General features: G+C 48.0%; 1 long non-coding RNA gene across 3 annotated transcripts; it reads left to right on the plus strand.

Annotated features, from left to right (window-relative positions):
• Positions 1-1,143: 1,143 nt before the first annotated feature.
• On the plus strand, positions 1,144-10,499 carry LOC309843842. 3 transcript variants are annotated; one of them, XR_014300361.1, is made up of 5 exons: positions 1,144-1,289; positions 4,493-4,804; positions 6,179-6,311; positions 8,206-8,422; positions 10,113-10,499. It is a non-coding gene; the product is annotated as an uncharacterized lncRNA (long non-coding RNA). The 3 variants fall into 3 exon arrangements; XR_014300362.1 differs by having other exon boundaries at positions 1,167-1,289; positions 4,471-4,804; XR_014300363.1 differs by lacking the exon at positions 4,493-4,804 and having other exon boundaries at positions 1,167-1,289.
• Positions 10,500-19,043: the final 8,544 nt, after the last annotated feature.

Below are 19,043 nucleotides of genomic sequence, written 5' to 3' on the forward strand. Positions count from 1 at the left end.
GACCAGTCCATGCATTTCGACAAGGGAAAACAATAAAAGGCATTTGTATTAGAAGGAAAAACTGAAACATTCTCTATTTGTAAAGGATATGCTTATATATCTGGAAAACATGAAATAGTTGATGGAAAAGCCATAAAAAAGAGAACTTATGAAATGAAAGTATATATATGTATATATAGTATATATTGTATGTATCAATGTATACATTGTTTATATATATTATAGTTTTCCTCAATGTATATATTGATATCTATCTTAATCCCTTTATTTACAAGTAATACAAATGATATAACAGGAGAGAAAATCCAGCACAAGAGCAAAGAGGAAAATACAACAGCTAAAAAAAACTCAAGAAATGCCTCAAACCTGCCTGGAGAAAACTATAAGAGCTAAAACAGGAGCACAACTCAAACACATGGAGAGACACACACGTGCTTGAACAGAAAATGATTTTACCTATTAGGTTATACAGGTCACATAATCCCAGCAAACATACTCACCGTTTTTAGTTTGTTTCTTTTACAGGAGTTGAGCTGTTTGATCATAAAATTCATCGGGAAGAACAACGCAGCAAGAGCAGTGAGAACGGGCTTTCCCAGGAACAACGTTGAGTTGTGGGTTGAGGCCCCAGGAAAGGCTGGCATTCGAGAGGCTGGTGCAGGTGAGAGGTAGGGGATGAGGCCAGGGAGCTGGAGGGGAGGGCTGGGGGAGGTGGAGGAGGCCATGCTGGGAGGAAGGAGAGAACCTGAAGGAAACAAGGGTGTAGAGCATGAGTTCGCTAAAGGAGGTGACAAGATGCCGCTGCTGAGGTTCTGGATGTAGGATTTATCTGGGTTTGGCAGGTGGGTGTGACCAGCAGCTTGAAACCTGCATGCGGGAGGAGGAGGTGTGAATGAGATCACCAGAAGGCACTCACTCAGATGTGCTGGTGACTTTCCTGCTGGATGTCGTCGCGCACACATAGCGTTGATGCACGCACATTGCAAACAAAGGCGATCTTACTAAGCACAGGGTTCTATCATCTACTTTTCCACTCAGCAATAGATTGTGAAACTCATGAAGTCATGCCGTAGTCATCGTTCCAAGTCTGACTTAACACGATAAGCATGTGAGTGAAGTGGACGGACTTAAATAGATTCATTCATTCATTCATCTAAATATTTAAGGAATGTTTCTGATGTGGCAGGCATTACTCTGGATGCTTGGGGTACACAGTGAACCAAACAAAGACCCCTCCTTTGTGGATGTTCCATTCTAGACAGACAACAGACACTGAACATGGCGATCAGGTGAGTAGGTAGAAGGTGACTGGTGTTATGGAAAGAGAAAGCTGCGGGGGAAGGGCGGTGGGGAGAGGGGTGAGGTGGGTGACGGGGGTATTTTTGGGAACAGGGATGGGCAGGACTCATGGGAATGGGAGGTGTGAGCAGAACCTAGAAAGAAGGGCAGAGTGGGGGTGCTATTCATGGAGAGAGGTCATGATGGAGCTGGGGGGACACGGTAGGGCTGGGGGAGACACAAAGATGACATTATTTTCACGTGTGGAGTCCAGGTCCCTGAGAGATATCAAAAAAGGGGATATCTTGTGTGTGTGTGGGGGGGGGTTAGTGTGTGGATCTAGAGCTCACAAGCAATGGTTGACCCGGAGAGAATGATTTGAACATTTTCACAAGATGATGCAAAGCAATGATCCCCGAGCTTCAGCCATGAGGGCCCCAACCCCAGAAAGTCTGACTTGGTAGGTCTGGGGTGGGGCCCGAGAACTGGCATTACTAACAGGCTCCTGGTTGATGCTGTTGCTCCAGGGGCCATGCTTTGGGAATGACTAGGGTAGAGCAAAGGAAGCTGAGCTTGAAATTCTTAGGAGAAAGGCAAGTGGATGAAGAGGGCCTTCGAAGAGAAGGACAACGCTTCTGCTAGGCTGAGTGGTTTAGGCACGTGTTCTTTAATGACAATTGCTGTAGCTGCTGGAAGGGATGCTCGAGTGGAACCTGCCTGTAAAGCAGGAGCCAGTTTTTCATTTTGTAGGATGATAGGTTCCTCTGAGCACCAACTGCTTCCTATATCATCACAAAAAAAAAATCGATGCCCTGGAAACAGCCCTTTAAGAACAGATTCAATAGGTATTTAATTACACTACATACAGATAGAACATAAAATATGAGGCAACGTAGCAGGAGCTGTTAAATACATAGCAGATTAAATATGTAATTCAGCAATGAGATACGACCACCCAAAGCAGAAATCATAAAAGCCAAATATTGGTAGGTTTTACTCTGCAGAAGATGATTTCAGTATCCCATCCCCAAACACATCCTATTCAAAAATAAAAGGTGACCAAGAAATTAAGAGAATTTCCAATCTATATATTTCCTATATATAATGAAGGGTCAATATTTTTAAAAGATTAAAAAATTCTTTGAAGTCAGTAAGAAAAAGGCAAACACTACAGTAGACAAAAGACAAGTAAGATTCTCAAAAGAAGACTTAAAAATTGCCAATAAATATATGTTTATAAAGATTTTATTTATTTATTCATTTGAGTGAGAGAGAGAGTGCAAGCAAGCAGGGGGAGGGGCAGAGGAAGAGGAACAGAGAGAGAATCTCAAGCAGACTTCCCACTGAGCATGGAGCCTGATGTGGGGCTCGATCTTAGGACCCCGAGATCATGACCTGAGCTGAGACCAAAAGTCAGATGCTCAACAGACTGAGCCACCCAGGAGCCCCGCCAATAAATTTTGCTTTTACCTTGTGTTAAATGTTTTACATTTTATTTTTTTAAGTTTATTTTTTAACTTAAATTCAATTAATTAACATATAATGTATAATTTGTTTCAGGGGTACTGGTCTTATGTAATATCCAGTGCTCATTATAACACACCCAATATTTTTTAAAGTACTTCTTTATTAATATTTTTAGGTATAGAATTAAAATAATAATCAGGGGCACCTGGGTGGCTCAGTTGGTGAAGCCGCTGCCTTGGGCTCAGATTATGATCCCAGGGTCCTGGGAGCGAGTCCGGCATCGGGCTCCTGCATTGAAGAATCTGCTTCTCCCTCTCCCTCTGCCTGCTGCTCCCCCTGCGTGTGTTCTCTCTCTATCAAATAAATAAAACTTTTTTGGGAAAAAAAAGTAGTAATCAAATTTTCACCTTTAAAAATCGACACAAGGTTTTTTTGTTGCTGTTTTGTTTTTGTTTCAAACCCAGTATTCTGACAGGGGAATTGGATGTTGTGGAATTTTCCTGAGGGAAACATTTTTAATTCTTCAAGGCTGCCATATGTTTACAATAGGAAAAAAACTGGAAGTAAACTACATGTGCAGTAACGGGAGATTGATTTTTATCAATTATGGCACAGCCTTAAAATGGCCACGCTTGTAATCCTGGAAAAGGATGGTATAGAAGAAAACAGGTTGGGCGATGGATGACCCCTCTCTTACCTGTTTGGTCTGCTGGTCCTGCAAGATGCAGCTCTGGGCAGTCACCTTTGACTTTCAGGAAGGATTAGCCTCTCCTTTGCTCTGATGGGAACTTGGACACTCATTTTAAGGGAGACCTGTTCACAGCGGACAACAATAATTTATTCATATTTCTGTTATTTGTAATGGACAGTGAACTTTCTCATTCTAGAGCGCATGTCTTCTTAATTTCTCATAAATCCCCTCTCCCAGCCCCTCTGTACCCAGCACAGCCCTTGGTCCTAGGAAATTACTCAAAACATATGTGTTGAAGAACAAAGGAAGGAGGTCATGCTGCATTTTTGTAGCACAGAACATGGAAGCTGGGATCCCCAGGGTGGCCAGGGCTCACAGGCTCCACTCGAGGTCAGAATCAGCTGGATGCTTCCAAAAGGAATGATTCCCAAGCTCCACCTCATACGAAGTAGGGGCCAAGAAATCTGCATTTCTAAACTCCTCATGCAGGTGTGGGTGATGATGCCAAACCAATTCAGGGTCAAGAGCTGCCTCAGGGAAGCCCTGGGCAGAGCAGGCGCTGAGCTGAGCTGGCTGGAGATGGGAGAAGCCAAAGCAAGCGTTCGAAGGTGCATTGGGCGGCTGTTTGGATCTGCAGGAGGGGTACAGGTGGGCTTCTGGTAGATTCCGGCTGGGGGCTGCCTGCCCCATGACTCTAGAAGGAACGTTTCCAGGCAGGCAGGACTGTGAAAGCCAATTGGGATTTCTGCTAGAGCTGAGACATTGATGGGAGGTGGCGGAGTGGGGGCGGGGTCTGTCCATCCAGCCTCATGAATGAGCATGAGTGAGACAAGAGGAAACTGGTTTGTTTGGAAGCTGCAGGACCCAGAGTCAGGGTGGTAGACAGAAGGTCTGCCTGGTGGCACTTACATTACTCCACACATGTCCCACCTCACAGTGACCACCGTGCCTAATGTGCCTTGGGTTTGCCTTTGGATTTCACGTATGTGCCCATTTTATTTATTTTATTTTTATTTTTATTTATTTTTTTAAAGATTTTATTTATTTATTTGACAGAGAGAGATATCACAAGTAGGCGGAGAGGCAGGCAGAGAGAGAGAGAGAGAGAGAGAAGGAAGCAGGTTCTCCATGGAGCAGAGAGCCCGACGCGGGGCTCGATCCCAGGACCCTGGGACCATGACCTGAGCTGAAGGCAGAGGCTTTAACCCATTGAGCCACCCAGGCGCCCCGTATGTGCCCATTTTAAATACAGCAATTGCAAAGCTGACCTGGAACAATCTCGGAATAATTAGTTCTACTTTACTGGATAATTTTGATCCAGTATCATGGGTTCGTCTGGTATAATCAAACAATTTGCTGCTGCAGAAGGTAAGTCACTTCTGGTCACTTCTGGTAGTGGCTGTTCCCATCCCAGGGGCCCTGCTGCAGCCTCGCATCCTGAGATATTAGGAGGAGCACAGGATGCCACCAGCTGGGCCCACACTTTCGTGTGAGTGTGCCCTTCCTGGGGAGGGTGAGGGCCCGCCATGACTTTCCTTTATGCCTGACACCTAGACGTAAAAATGTCCAATGATGTGGTCAAGCCTTGAAATAGGATGAATTACCATCTTTGGAGGAGAGAAGAGGATTTGTGCTCAGTTTGAGTCTTGCCTAAGAAACCGCTGCATGCCCCTGAGCTGGGCTCTGGGGGAGCCCAGAAATGTGGCAATGAGAGCATTGCCAGAAAATGGGCTTTCTGGAGTCTCTGGGTCTTGCTTCCTTAGGAGAACAGCTCTGTGATGCTCAGTCTGTGATAGGAGCTGCCGACAAATGAGGCCTGTAGACTCTGAATCAAGTTCAAATCCTAATAGAATGCCATTCAAGACCTCTTCTGCCCTGGCCTGGCCTTGCTCTAGAACCCTTCCTCCTCCTTCTCTCTCTCTCTCTCTCTGTGCCTTACACTACCCAGCAGGCGGGCCAGACAACCACTTTTCCCTAAGTGTGCTTTTCTACCCCTGGCCTTTGCACATGCTGGTCTGGCTCCCAGGGAACCCCTCTTCCACTCTGGCATTCCCAACCATTCATGACCCTATCCAAACATCAGCTCCTCCAAGCCATCAGCCTGTATCCTGGTGGCTGAACACAACCTCCCCATCCTCCAAACCCCTTTCTGAATTCTGTTCCTCTTTCTCACCCCACTCTGCCAGAAGGAGCAAGAGCTGTCCTGCCTTTACTCTGGGACCGAGATGTGCTCTCTGATGGCAGGGGCTCTGGAGAAGCTCCCCCAAAGCCTGATGGGAAAAGGAACCACCATTTGTAAGATGGCGACACAGGACGAAGGGCAGGATGGCGAAGGGGTGGGCTTTGGTAAGACTGGGCTCTTGAAAGGAAGGTTTGGAAATGCTTCCCGATTTTTACCAGCCCAACTATGAGACCTTGGGGATTGGTCTCCTGAGCTCCGCCCACATAGGGAAGGACACGACTAGATCTTATTTCCCCTTTCTTATTTATAAACTTCTGAGCAGAGAGACACACTGTTCATTCTAAACTCTTCACACATTTATCAGCTTCCCTCTACTTCCCACTGGTGATGACTCTTGAAAATGTGATAATTTGCTTTGCTGGGAGCCCACATTTTGAGCTCAGGATGTGTTTAAACTGTGATACTGGAGCTCTCCGTGGTAACACTCTCTTCCTTGCTCGTGAAATGAGCAAGAACCTACATACATTAGTGAAATTCATTTTCTCTCGCTTCCATTGCAGATTCTTACAGATTGCGTTTGCTGCTCCTTTTCTTTGCAAAAACGAAAGCCTACAACGGATGGTGAAGCCTTACATGTGCATCTGTTGCAGAGCTCCCCAGGTCGCAACAGTAGCTTCTGCTTCAACTCTTACCGTGCGTGTTGACAGATGCTTATCCTTGTGGTACTTCTAGATTTTTCTCTGCCACGTGATAAAGCATGTTTTCCTTAGGCACTTTCCTTATTCTAAATCACTTCATAAATGGTCAACACATAAGAAGACCATTATGAACACGTCAGCCTTCTTGGCCGGCCTCACTTTCCAGAAGACGCACAAAGAGGAAGATGGTCCCTGGTGGGCCTGCTTGTTTCCTCCCTTACCGCATCCTTACTGGGACACCTCAGTGGCTGTCCTAAGGACAAGCACCCACATGTGTCCATGCCTTGTCATGGTGTCATCACCAGCACACCAAGCTGAAACTTAGACATCCTTTGGTCCTTCTGTATGTCCTCTGTTGTCCAGGTTCCCTGGAACTTTTTGGATGGACAGGACATGGGCATGGAGGCGTCACAGGTCTGGGGGAGGCCAGGGTGTTTCTGACTGTTGTACTAGTGGTGGGGTGACAGTTGCTCACATTCTGGATACATTTGAAGGTGGGTTGACAAGATTTTCTGGTGGATTGGATGAGAGGAGGGAGAGGAAAGAGGAATCAAGGGGGAGATGATTGCCTTGGCCTGATCCAGCTGGTGGAAAGTTTGGCCCTCATGGCTGTGGACTAGCTGGGGGAGCCATGGGTATGAGGCCCTCAAATGAGTTCAGTGTGGATAGGCAAGCTTGAGGTGCTTCGGAGACAACCACACAGAGATGAGGAGAAGGCTGTTTGGTCTATGTAGGAGCTGCATGCTCCAGGGATGAGACTGGAGCAGGACAAACACACTTAGGAGCCAGCTGGCCATTGGAATTGGCGATGGGAGGTCATCAGTGACCTTGACTAGGGTGAATTTGGTGGAGTGATAAAGAGAAGATGTTGGTGGTATGGGGCGCAGAGAACATGGCAGGTGCAGGCCAGGAGGCCTATGCATGGACAACTCTTCCTGAGAGCTTTGCTGCAAAGAGCAGGAAAATGGGTCTGGGGGTGGGGGGAGATGGGAGGTGGAGAGGTCTTTGGACATGTTTGGATGATTTCTAGCATTTTGGCTCCTGACCCTGCCCTGCCTGCTGCTGTTTCCTCCAGTGCCCCAGAATGGCTGGTGCCCACGGAAGCTCGACCCTGGACAGGTGTTAATGTGTATCCTTAGACTTAATGAGGCACCTCATTAAAGCTGACACAGCCAACCGTAATGATGCCTTGCGTCACAATTCAAAAATAACAACACTGCAGAACCCTTACCCAGTGCTTTGTCAGCTAATGAGCTCATCCTTAATGTGCCCCTTAATGGCGGACTTACACACCTCCTTCGTGAGGCAAGCACCGAGTTGAGGAAACACCGAGATCGGGTGACACGGAGGGGTCCCAGGATTGCAAAGCCAGTTCCTGGCCTTCCATTCCCAACTGCTGATGCCTCCTCAGGCCACAGAGTGGCCCCTGTTGCTGTTCTGCTTCTGGCTGTGTAGTTGAGAAGTTGTCCTCCTGGGGGCGGGAGTGGGGATGAGAAGGAGCTTCAACAGTCTGGGTGCATGCAGTTGTGGGAGCTAGAGCCTGGGGCATGGTTGGAGCACATGAGGATTCTGGAAGACTTCTTCCAGGGTGTGTTTGAGGGGGCAGAGTTGCAGTGCAATTCCGGGGTGTGAAATCTTTGCATATTCTTGTCCTGTGCGTCCCCCCCACCCCATGCTTTCACACTTCTGCCCCAGCCAACACTTCCTAATGAGACCAAAGGACGAGCTTCAGTGCTGGTTTTAAACATCCACATTTTCATTATTTGGTTTTTAAGCAAAGTGTTTTAAAGAACGTCTCTGGGTGGTTTCTCTGGGTGTTGGGGCTGTGAAGGGCAAGGCGCACCTGCTCTTCGGACCACCAAGCCCCTCTGTACTGTCATTCTCCGTAGCTCGGGCCACAAGGCTGGGGTTCAAGAGGAATATGCCACTGCTTCCAGCGAGCCAAGAGCTCACGGCTCTCATGGACAGCTCACTGGCTGCTGGACGGCAAGAGAAGGGGACGTTTGTGGAAGACAGCGGATTCTTTCCCTTTTCTGCTGGGAGAACTCTTCCCTGAGCTAAGGAGAACTTGACTACTATTACTATCCTCCAGGTGCATCGTTAATGGCAAGTAATTACAGTCATGCTTGTCTTGAAGATAGAGCTGAAAAACCCTTCTATTATAAGTGAAAAGGGGCCTCCACCACTCCCCGTGTTGTCCACAAGCCTTGAGGCTCCCTTCACCAAGAGGCCAGTGCTGCTTCAAAAAGTTCCCTGGAGAGGGAAGCTGAGACTCTCTGCTCTTGGAGCAGACCCTGGCTTTGGCTGTCAGCACTTGCTGACACCCTGTGCAGCTGGAGTGGGGGTGGGGGGGGCTGCCTCCCCTGGTGTGTCTGGCCGGGCTGCAAGGGGGCCGTTGGCTCTCCCAGCTTCCCTGCCCTGCTTGGCAGGTCCGGCTTGCTGTATTGTCTATTTCCATGCTCTGATCTTAGGGCTGGAGTGAGGACACCTTCCAGCATTGGCTCTTCCCTGCCAGGTAGCGCTGGGAACCTCGCCTGCCGGTGAGCCTTGGGGGTGGTAAGGGAGCTCCTCAGCAGAGCCCTGGGGCATATATTTTCACCTTCTGAACAGACAGGGGAGACTAATGCATCAAGAACATCATTCTTAAGCAAGTAATGTCAAGCTTGCTACGCTCTTTCAGACTTTATGCTAAAAAATCCCAGCCAAGGTCAAAAAAGGTCATCCCAGAAATGAAGTGATTCAAGCAGGAAAATTTATCAAAAATCCTGCTTCCCTCCCTCCCTCTGTCCTGTCCTGCCTCCCTTCTTCTCACTCTTCCTCCTTTTCTTCCTTCCTTCCTCTTACATGGATATCTCCATGGACAGGTTATATAGAAAATTATCTTTTGCATCCCAAAGACAGAAGAAGGAAGTTACAAGCAGACTTCTACCATCCTTGTAGCTTTTGTTCCAGAGTCTGGTAGAAAGCTTTAAGAAGCTCCCCCACCCACGTACTGGAATAGATCTTGGGAGGTCTCTTGGAGGTCCCTGCAGGGCTCCCGGCTGGGTCACCTATGAGGCCTTGGCCCACCCATTCCCAGCCACCCAGTAATACTCTTTGTGACCCTCGGAGACACTCTGGGTCTCAGGCTTCTCCCTGCACGGAAGGTGCTTCAGGCAGACGTTGGGTGGTGTGACAGCTTCGGCATAGAGCGTGAAGTTGCTCCTGACAGGGGATGGCGGGCGGAGAAAATCCTTTTACTGGTTTCTGTCCGTGATGCTGAGAAAGGTCTGTCTCACTGCACTGAGCACCATCAGTGTGACGGGGGTTCCGGAGAAGCGGCAGGGCCTGGTTGGGCAGATGGACTATGTGAGCATGTCGGGAGGAAACAAAATTGGGACTTTTTAAGACACTAAAGAGGGTCCTGCTGCTGCTTTCCCAAGGCCATGCCTAAGGAGAGGCCACTCAAGTGATTCTCCCAGGACACAGAAGTCACTCCAGGTGACCGAGGTGGTTACTGTCCCCAGGCCAGAGAAGCATCCGTCGATGCTAATGGCAGTCCCCTTGCCATTCTTTTCAAGCCCCCTCCCACAACCAGGACCCCACTGAAAAGATGCTGAAGACAGGAATATAGCCAACTTCCTACCGTCAGTTGACAATTGGACAGAGACAAACCACCGACATTGCAGAGCCTTGGCCTCTGAAGGCAAATAGGAGTTTGCTAATTGAGTGGAAATATTCACAGTTATAAGTCCGGGAACCAAACAGGTGGAAAGCAGAGTATTTAAGTCTTATTATTCTCACTCCCTTCCCTAAGGAATTTTCTGGCCCGTGGAAAACAGGCTGTGATGAAGATACGAAGATGATTTAGTCGGTGACTGATGAGATCAGGCGTCCGTCCCTCCATCAATCCTTCTGCAGCCGTTAGGTCTGATCCTGAGCATCAGTGACCTGGAACAGGGACATTCCAACTCCTCTGCAGCTTTCCCACGGAGCCTCATAAATTCCGCATGGGGCGTTTCACGCCGTATCTCCGGCTTCTCCTGCTGCTAAGGGCTCGTGTTCCCCATGGTGGCATGGTGAGGCAATCTCAGCGTCGGTCCCCTGGAACATTCGTTCTGTGGGGTGGGAAAGGGCAGGATGGAAGCCTACAATTATGGGAGTGCTGGGTTGGAAGGCTTCTCATTACATGACTATGCAGGGTCCTCTGTGTGAATGTGTACCTTCAAGGGAGGGAGGTCCTAGAGGGCGCGTCTCAAACTTACTTGCCTAAGTCAAGGAAATCTTTTGGTGTAGAACACCCCTGGGACTCGCCTTCTCAGGTACATATTCTAGGAAATGTTGCCGTCAATGGAATGATTCTTAGTGATCTTCCAGGCCAGCACTGTCCAAATAGCAGCATAATGTGAACCACAAAGACAAGCCACAGCTGTGATTTTAATTTTTCAGGAGTCACATTAAAAAGTAACATGAACTGGGTGAAATTAACTTTAATAATCTACTCTATGCTATGTTATAAAATATAAAATCATGTATAAAAATATAAAACTCGTATGTGTATGTAACACATATACAATGACATATGACATATGTAACTCATATCAAGAATATTATCATTTCAAGGCATAATTGATATGAAAGTAGTGATGTTTACATTTTTTTTTCTATCAAGCCATTAAAATCTTGTATGCATCTGAAGCTTGCAGCACCCGGCACCTTTCAAAGGCTCTGTAGCCCAATGGGGCTGGATGTTGCCACATTGGACAGTGGAGCTCTACTCCCAACAGTGACACTGTGGATACTCGGGTTCTCAGGTCCCACCCAGACCCAGATGCCCCCAAACCGGAAACTCCATGTCTGGCAACTGGTAAGCTGTGGTTGAATAAGCTTCCCTAGCTTGCACCATCCTGCGTGGTGGCCGCTAGCCTTACGGTGGCAAGTGAACATTTGACAGGTGAATACTCGGCTGGTGAGGTACACTCGAACTCGCCACCTGATGTGAGGAAGGCATGTGGAAGGCCGCATTCAATTTTTTTTTTTTACTATGATACAACATATAATTTGTATCATGAGATCCTTATGCTGTTGTAAAACCAGGCTAGCATCTAAATTGATTGCATGTGCTCAGCTTATAAAAGGGAAAAGAGTGTTGCAGTAATAATAATAATAACTAAACTCATTTGAATTGTAGGAAGACTTGAAAAAGAAATTCTAATAATTCTATTTCTGATAACTTATGATACATATAAACTTGCAAAAGCATTTCACCTTTGGAAGGCAGATGCTCCCACTTCCCCCAACTAACTGTATCATCCTCCCAGTGCACACTGGTCAGCTTCTACCTGCTGGCAAAGGGATTTCTTGAACACTTTTTTTTCCTTTTATTTATTTTCAGCATAACAGTATTCATTATTTTTGCACCACACCCAGTGCTCCATGCAATCCGTGCCCTCTTTAATACCCACCACTTGGTTCCCGCAACCTCCCACTCCCGCCATGCTGTCTCTACACCTTAAAGAACTGGAGAATCAACAACAAATCAAACCAACTCCACACATAAGAAGGGAAATAATCAAGATTAGAGCTGAGATCAATGAGGTAGAAACCAGAGATAGAGTAGAACGTATCAATGAAACTAGAAGCTGGTTTTTTGAAAGAATGAGATCGATAAACCATTGGCCACACTAATCCAAAAGAAAAGAGAGAAAGCCCAAATTAATGAAATTATGAATGAAAAGGGAGAGATCACAACTAACGCATTCAACTTTTTTATTGAATTTTTATTTCGACATATGGAGTTAACTAAATTGTATTATTATTAACATCAATCTTATCTGCTTCCTTTAACCTTTTTTTTTTTTAAAGCGTGGCTTCTAGAAAATTTAAAACCACCTAAGTGTGTGGTTCTAGGTGATTCTGATGCACGTTGTCATATGAGGACAGGTGCCCTAAAGCTTAGGGCTTGGAGAAACTTGAGAGATGGGAGAAAATCATTTCTAGGAGAAGAGGGCCACGTGCCACAGGCCAGGAAAACAAACTGATTACCTGCAGGGACCAGAAGCAGGAGAGATGGGAGCGTGACCTTTCCATTTGAAATGTTCTGGTATCGACTTTCTGTCCTTATGCTCCTACAAAGCTAAATAAAACTAACCCAGACCAAAGAAATAGCCCTCGCTCCTCAAAGCCTCCAACCAACCAACCAACCAACCAACCAACCCACCCACCAACAATTCCTAAATCCAGTTAACCAAAAAGAGCAAAAAGATCTGAAGCAGAGGATTCCAGGTCTGGGGATGGATGTCTGTCGCACTTCGTTCAAAGAGGAGAGGACGGAAAGAAGCTGCTTTCCTCTCTGCATTCTACAGGCTCCAAATACTCGGGAGCCGACCTACCTGCAGGGACCACGGTCAGGCTTCTGCTATGCAAATCGTTCCTCTTGCTTTGGAACAAATCCCGTTGGCGCCTATGTGGGATCAGGGCAACTTGGGGCAGTCTGATCCTTCCTGCCGGTCCATCATCACAGCCCCAAGCTTGACCAGAGCAGCTCTGTTTGTTGTGTGCTTTTTATTTTTTCTTTCCGGCATTGGTGGGTGAAGGAAGTGAGGAGGATGGTCCACTGAATGCACGCACGGCGGAGGGAGGCAATCGTCCTCCAGGATGAGTTAAGTGTAGGAAATGGACAGATGGGATCGGATGCAGAAGGAAGCAGTCAACACTTGAGACCCGTGTTTTTGCCTCTACATGGTTCTCTCTGTCAGACGCAGACATGTCAAGAGCAAGTCTTTCAAGCTTTGGAAGAAAGAAACCCAGACTTCCGTAGCTGTGAACGTGTTCGGTGTACATCCGCCAAAGTCCTAAATGGAGGTGCAGAGGCCCGGCCAGCCCAGGACAACTTACCTATTTACTTAGTTATTTATAAAAGATCTTATTTATTTATTTACCTGAGAGAGAGACAGAGTGCACACATGAGTGGGGTAGGAGCAGGGAGCAAGGGAGAAAGGAGACTCCACACTGCATTCCAAGCCTGGAGTCTTATGAGGGGCTCAGTCCCACCACTCTGGGATCATGACCTGAGCCAAATTCAAGGGTCAAACACCCAGCGGTCTGGGCCACCCAGGCGCCCCAATGGCTGCCTATTTAGACCCAATGTTGTACCATCTTCTGGCTACCAACATTACGTTGTCAAAGGATAGTAGATGGGCCAAGCAGGCGCACCGTAGACCAGTTGTTCAAGTGTGGGTTCTGCATCTAGAAAGCTCAGTGGTAGGACAGACATTCCCGGCTAAGCTCCCCTGCACTATGGCAGGGCCTTCTTGGTTTGTGTTGTCTCAAACCACATATATTAGAGTTTTCCAGAGAAAGAGACCCAGTAGGATGTGTATTTATAAATTTATAAATCTATTTTAAGGAATTCGCTCATGTGATGATGGAGCCTGACAAGTCCACAATCCTCGGGGTGGGCCGTCAGACAGAGGCTCAGAGCAGACATTGACATTCAAGTCCAGAGGCCGTCTAGTGCAGAACTCCCTCTTATGTCCGGGAGGCCCACCTTTCTGTTCTATTCTGGCTTGCAGGGGATTGGAGGAGACCTGCCCAGTTTATGCAGGGCTGTCATCTTTGCTCAAAGTCCACCGATTAAATGTAAATCTCACCCCCAAACCCCAGAAACACCCAGGATCATGTTTGACTGAGTATCTGCGTGCCCGGAGGCCCGGCCAAGTTGCCATACAAACTTAACCACCACAGCATATGAGCTGGTGTAACACGAGAGGGGCTTTCCATACGGTGTCTGGTTTAATCCCTTGTGCTGGAGTGAAGGAGATTGGGAAGCGTTAAGATCCTGGCCTAAGGGCCCTTAGCTTGACCTCCCACGGCTCATGTTCTGTCTGTATAGGGAGGGTGCCTCCGGCGACCCAGCTCTCCTGACAAATATGGAATACCAGGGGAAGGTCGTCCCCAGCTATGCTTCCAAGCTGGGCTGAGGGCTTCTGTTGCAGAAGAAATAGTGAGAACCTTCTCCCACTTTCCAGAAAGCATGACGTCCTTGGACCCTACTTTTTCAATCGTAAACATTTCTCTACTTTAACACTGTGTCACCCTTTGGTGTCTGCCTCTGTTGCTGTTTGCTGGGGCCAGCTGGCCATGCGGGCCATCCTGCAGAACGGGGTGAGAAGCCTCTAGAACTGGTGAGCCACTTCCTCTGGAGCCAGCACCTGGTGACCCCGGGCAAGTTACCAAACCTCGCTGTGCCTCTCTCTCCTTGCACAAAAATGTACCCCTTCGGAGGGCTGGGTTGGGAGGAATCCCTTGCCTTCCTACCTCGCTCAGTGTGGGAGCTCCTCTTGTTCTTGCCTTTGCCTCACCTTCTGGCCAAGGGCCCAGCACTGGCTGAAGTTGAGAGTCAGGTGGTAAGAAACACCCACAATCCCAGCTCCCCCTGGTCCCTCAGGTGGTGGCAGCTGTGGTCTCACAGCTCCTCTCCTCAGGGCTTGTGTCCTAGCCCTGGTTCTACTATTATCCCTGGGAGGGGAGAGATTCGACCGGACCCGCTAGGTACCCATGCATGCCCAGCCCGGTAGAGGCCCTGTGTAGAGGGGTGGGTCAGAAGGCTCCTGGAGGTTGACATATTAGGATGGATTTGCCTTGTGGGACCTGAGGGTTCAGAGGGCAAGAGGGTGTTCCCCTTATTCAATAGAGAGGAAACACACCAGGAAGGGTCTATTGACACCTCTAGGGGTTTGGAGGTGGGTTCACCCAGAGAGGCTCCCATAGAAGTGGTGTGGAACAGAGTGGGATGGGGTCTTGGACACTTAACTGGCAGAGACATGTGAAGATAAATTTAATGACCGCTACCAACGCCATGGTGACAAGCAGGAGGCGTTGGCTGTGGGGGGATCTGTGCCTGTAATGACTCGATGGATGATGGTTTTATTACAGGAGAATGATATGGGCAGCCTACCAGGTGCTTGATTTCTATGATAAAACATTGGGGGTACACTTGTGTCCCCCAGAAAGACATGCCGGACTCCCTGTATGGTCACCTGGGAATGTCACTTTATTTGAAAGTAGAGTCTTTGTAGGTAAAATCAAGTTAAGATGAGGTGGTACTGAATTGGGGGCACCCCAAATCCAATGCCTGGTGTCCTAAAAGGTAGCAATTTGGATACAGAGACATGCGGGGGTTATGGTCCCAGGGAGGAAGGCCACGTGATGACCTAGGCAGAGATCACAGGGATGCTGCTAGCAGCCCAGGACTGCTGATAACCACTAGGAGCGGGAGAGGTAAAGGAGGATTCCCTCCAGAGCCTTCCAAGGGAGTATGGCCCTGCCAACACCTTGGCTTTGGATTTCCAGCCTCCAGAGCTGGGAGAGAAGAGACTCCTGTAGTCGCAAGCCAGCCAGTTTGTGGCCATTGTTAGGGCCTGAAGGAAGCCGAAGCCAAGTCAGGAGCTGGTAGCCAAAAGCAGCTGTCTGCAGCTACATGGGGCCTGGCACCCTTGGAGGTTTCCAAATCCAAGTGTGCTCACAGTGGGTGTGGGTGTGTGGGTGTGCAAAGTACTCTGTTGTTATTTCCCCTGTCCCCTAATCCAGACGTGGAAGAGACAGGCCTGAGAGCTGTCCGATTGCTGAGAAGAGCTGTGCCTGGAGGACAGTAGAAGGAAACCTGCGGGAGCGCCCACTCCATCACTGGGACAGGTTGGGGTTCAGGTCTTGCCAAAGAGCCTCACTGCCACCGTGGTGGGCTGCCGGTGGCTGCTTCTGGTTCCACTTTCTGCTGGCATGCAAGACTCCAGGCAAGACCCTTGCCTCCCAGTGGTGGCCCAGGGGTGTCATGCCACAGGCCTCTCAGGGCCAGTCAGGGAAGGTGATGCCCCACTGATGAATCCCATCAATGGAAGATGAGGCTAGGAGGCACGCTTTCGTCCCCTCTCCAGCTGGGACAGGCACTTGTGTCTAGAAAGTTGTCCACAACATGGAATGGGTTTTGGAAAGGCCTTGGCCTGGGGCCAGTTCCCTTCCCCTCCACATCCCTGCTCTGTCTGTGCAGGAGGCCAGCTCTCTGAGGCCCATGAGCGCAATTTGCTGGCAGTTCCCATTCCCTGGGGTTGTTGGGGGCAGGGAGGTGTGGCGGGATACACCTGTGAGGCCTCTTCTATGGAGTCTTTGCAGGATGGACACACCATAGCTCTTCCTCCTCCTCCCTCGGGGATTCTCGTCCTCTTGCGTAGGGAGTGATGAGCCCTTCTATGCTTCCCTTCCCCACACGCTCTTAGCCCTGGAAGGCAGTACCACAGAAAAGCATTAAAGTAAACTGGTCTCCTGCATTTGAAAATTAGGAATCTCACTAGCAGCTCTTCGGTCTTCTAAGATTGTCCACATCCCCCATGACCAATGAAGACATCATGGCCAGTCTTCTCAACATCCCGATGCCCTGCTCTCTCCTCCGCTCACATCACAAGTTCCTGATGTAAGGTGTCAGTCAGCCAGCGACTCGGCTGTACCTGAGTCTCCGTGAGGAACCACGAAGCTTCGGTGCCTGCGTGCATTATCTCAGGGGGAGGTCTCTCTCCAGCAAAGACTCTTCCACTCTCTGTCTTGGTTGGTGTTCGATGCACCTGGGTGTTGTTCAAGGGGACGCCTCATGGGACCTCATTACAGGTCTTTGTGAGAGAGAGCCCACCTTTGGTGAAACCAAGGCCATGGAAAATAAGTCACCTAAATCAAGCTTATTGGAGACTCAGTACTCGTCTCAACGATGCCAAAGGAAATAATTGCTTTTGTTCCTCTGTTCCTGTTATGTTCTACTGTCAACAGTATCAAAAGACAAAAACCAAACACAATCTACAAACCTAAGAAAAATATCCTCAAACCACCAGATGTGGGGGCTAACCCTTAGCGTCCAGACAATGGGGCTTAGCTGCTATACTGGTGGCAAGATGGGCAAAGAGAAGCATTTTTTAATGGCTGAAGATTCTCTTAATATTTTGTTACATTCTTTATAGTTTGGGGAAGCAGGAGCTTTTACAGAGACCCACCTTTTCAACATACAAGGCAATCATAACGTAAAAATCAACTCTGACTTTATATCTACATGAATTTAGTTTTCCATTTATTATGGAAGTAATAAAAGACTCCGAAAAAATCAAGCTTGACATTTGATTAGAACATCATCCAATTTCTTTAACCAGTACTCTACGTACTACGTGAGTCTACGTTTTTACTAATGCTTCAGAGAACTTCATTGGCCAGCTCCCATAGCCTTCTTCCTTCCAATACACTCAAGGTACCAGTCTTGGGGAAATGTTGGCATTCAGAGGGCAGAATCATCTCTGCTTCCAGCATGAGATGACATGATGTGGATGTTGAAAACGCAGAAGGTCTATATAAAATTTCTGTGCAGTCGTGTGGCGAGGTTAAAAAAAAAAACTGTTTGCCAGCTTCTCATTTTCCCCCTCACATTGAACCTCTGCTTTGCCAACGTGATAGTGTCGAGGTAGAAAAGAATAAAAGATGAGTAGGTCATGCTGCCGACTCCACCACTGGTGAATGCATCATTTGTTGGCATGTTTCCTCAGGAGACTGATGCATTGGCTTTGATCTTTCCATGTTATCTGGCTTCTTCTCTTTGGATCAAAGTTTCTCTCTTTTGGCACTGTTGACATTTTGGACTGTGTGATTCCATGTGATGGGGTGGTGCAGTACATGACAGGAAGGTTAGCAGCATCCCCAGCCTCGACTCCTGATGCACCTGTTAGCACCTCTCCTCCCCTCATGGAGATAACCAAAAGTGTCCCAGATGTTGCCAGATGTCCTCAGCCAGGGGAGAAGAGTCATGACCCACTGCTTTGGACTGTCATAGCTCACCTGCTCTTGGAAGACATGTTCTGGTACCCTCCTCTGAGAAAGTATATTTCAAGGTCCATAAGGTCAATTTAATGGCTCCCTTTTTATAGGATTTTCATGGAAGAAATGGGGAGGAAGAACCAAGGGTAGAAGGGTGGTATAATTCTCCTCTCCCCTTTGCTCACTAGTCAGAACAGACATGACAAGACCCTTCTTGGGTGAAGCTCCTCTCTGTCTTCTGAAAGGTCTAGGTGTCTTCTGAAAGGTTTCTGTCTACTGAAACGTCAAGGTGAAGCCAAGGTTGGAGAGGTAGGGCATGGGAAGAGGAGAAAGGGAGCCATGTTTTATTTCATGTCTGTAGCACCCCATAGTTTCTTGCACATGGCGGGTGGTCAGTGATTGGTCCATCCAATGAGCTTGAGTGGAAGTTGGTTAAGTTTCATCTGGAAGTCTTTCCCATGCAGCAGCAATGATGTCCCTCCTGACCACTCATCGTGGCGTCCATCCTCACTGTGAGCAGAGAGGACTAGAGACATTGGGTTAAAATCATCCAGCAGGATTATGTCATTGATATAATTTGATAAAAATGTTCCATTCTCGCTTCTCTTCCTTCCCACTTACAGATGTTTCCATCATTCTCTTTGTTAATAATCACTGATGGCCTGATGGTTGGGTTCAATGGTTGGCTGGCTCACTGAAATCCACTGAGTTGTTCCCCGGACATTGCTGAGTACCCACTGGGCTCTCTTCCTCATGGCATTGCAGCTCTGAGTGTCAGTCAAGGATGCTGTTCAGGTGGGTGGGCTGCAGCTGTCCCTCCTACAGTGAGGTGATGCTGTGGCATTTAAAGCATTATACTTAGCACAGAATTATTTTTTGTAAATATGCAGTAATTATCCAATTC

Source organism: Mustela nivalis (assembly GCF_964662115.1).
Source record: "Mustela nivalis genome assembly, chromosome: 11".
Lineage (NCBI taxonomy): Eukaryota > Metazoa > Chordata > Mammalia > Carnivora > Mustelidae > Mustela > Mustela nivalis.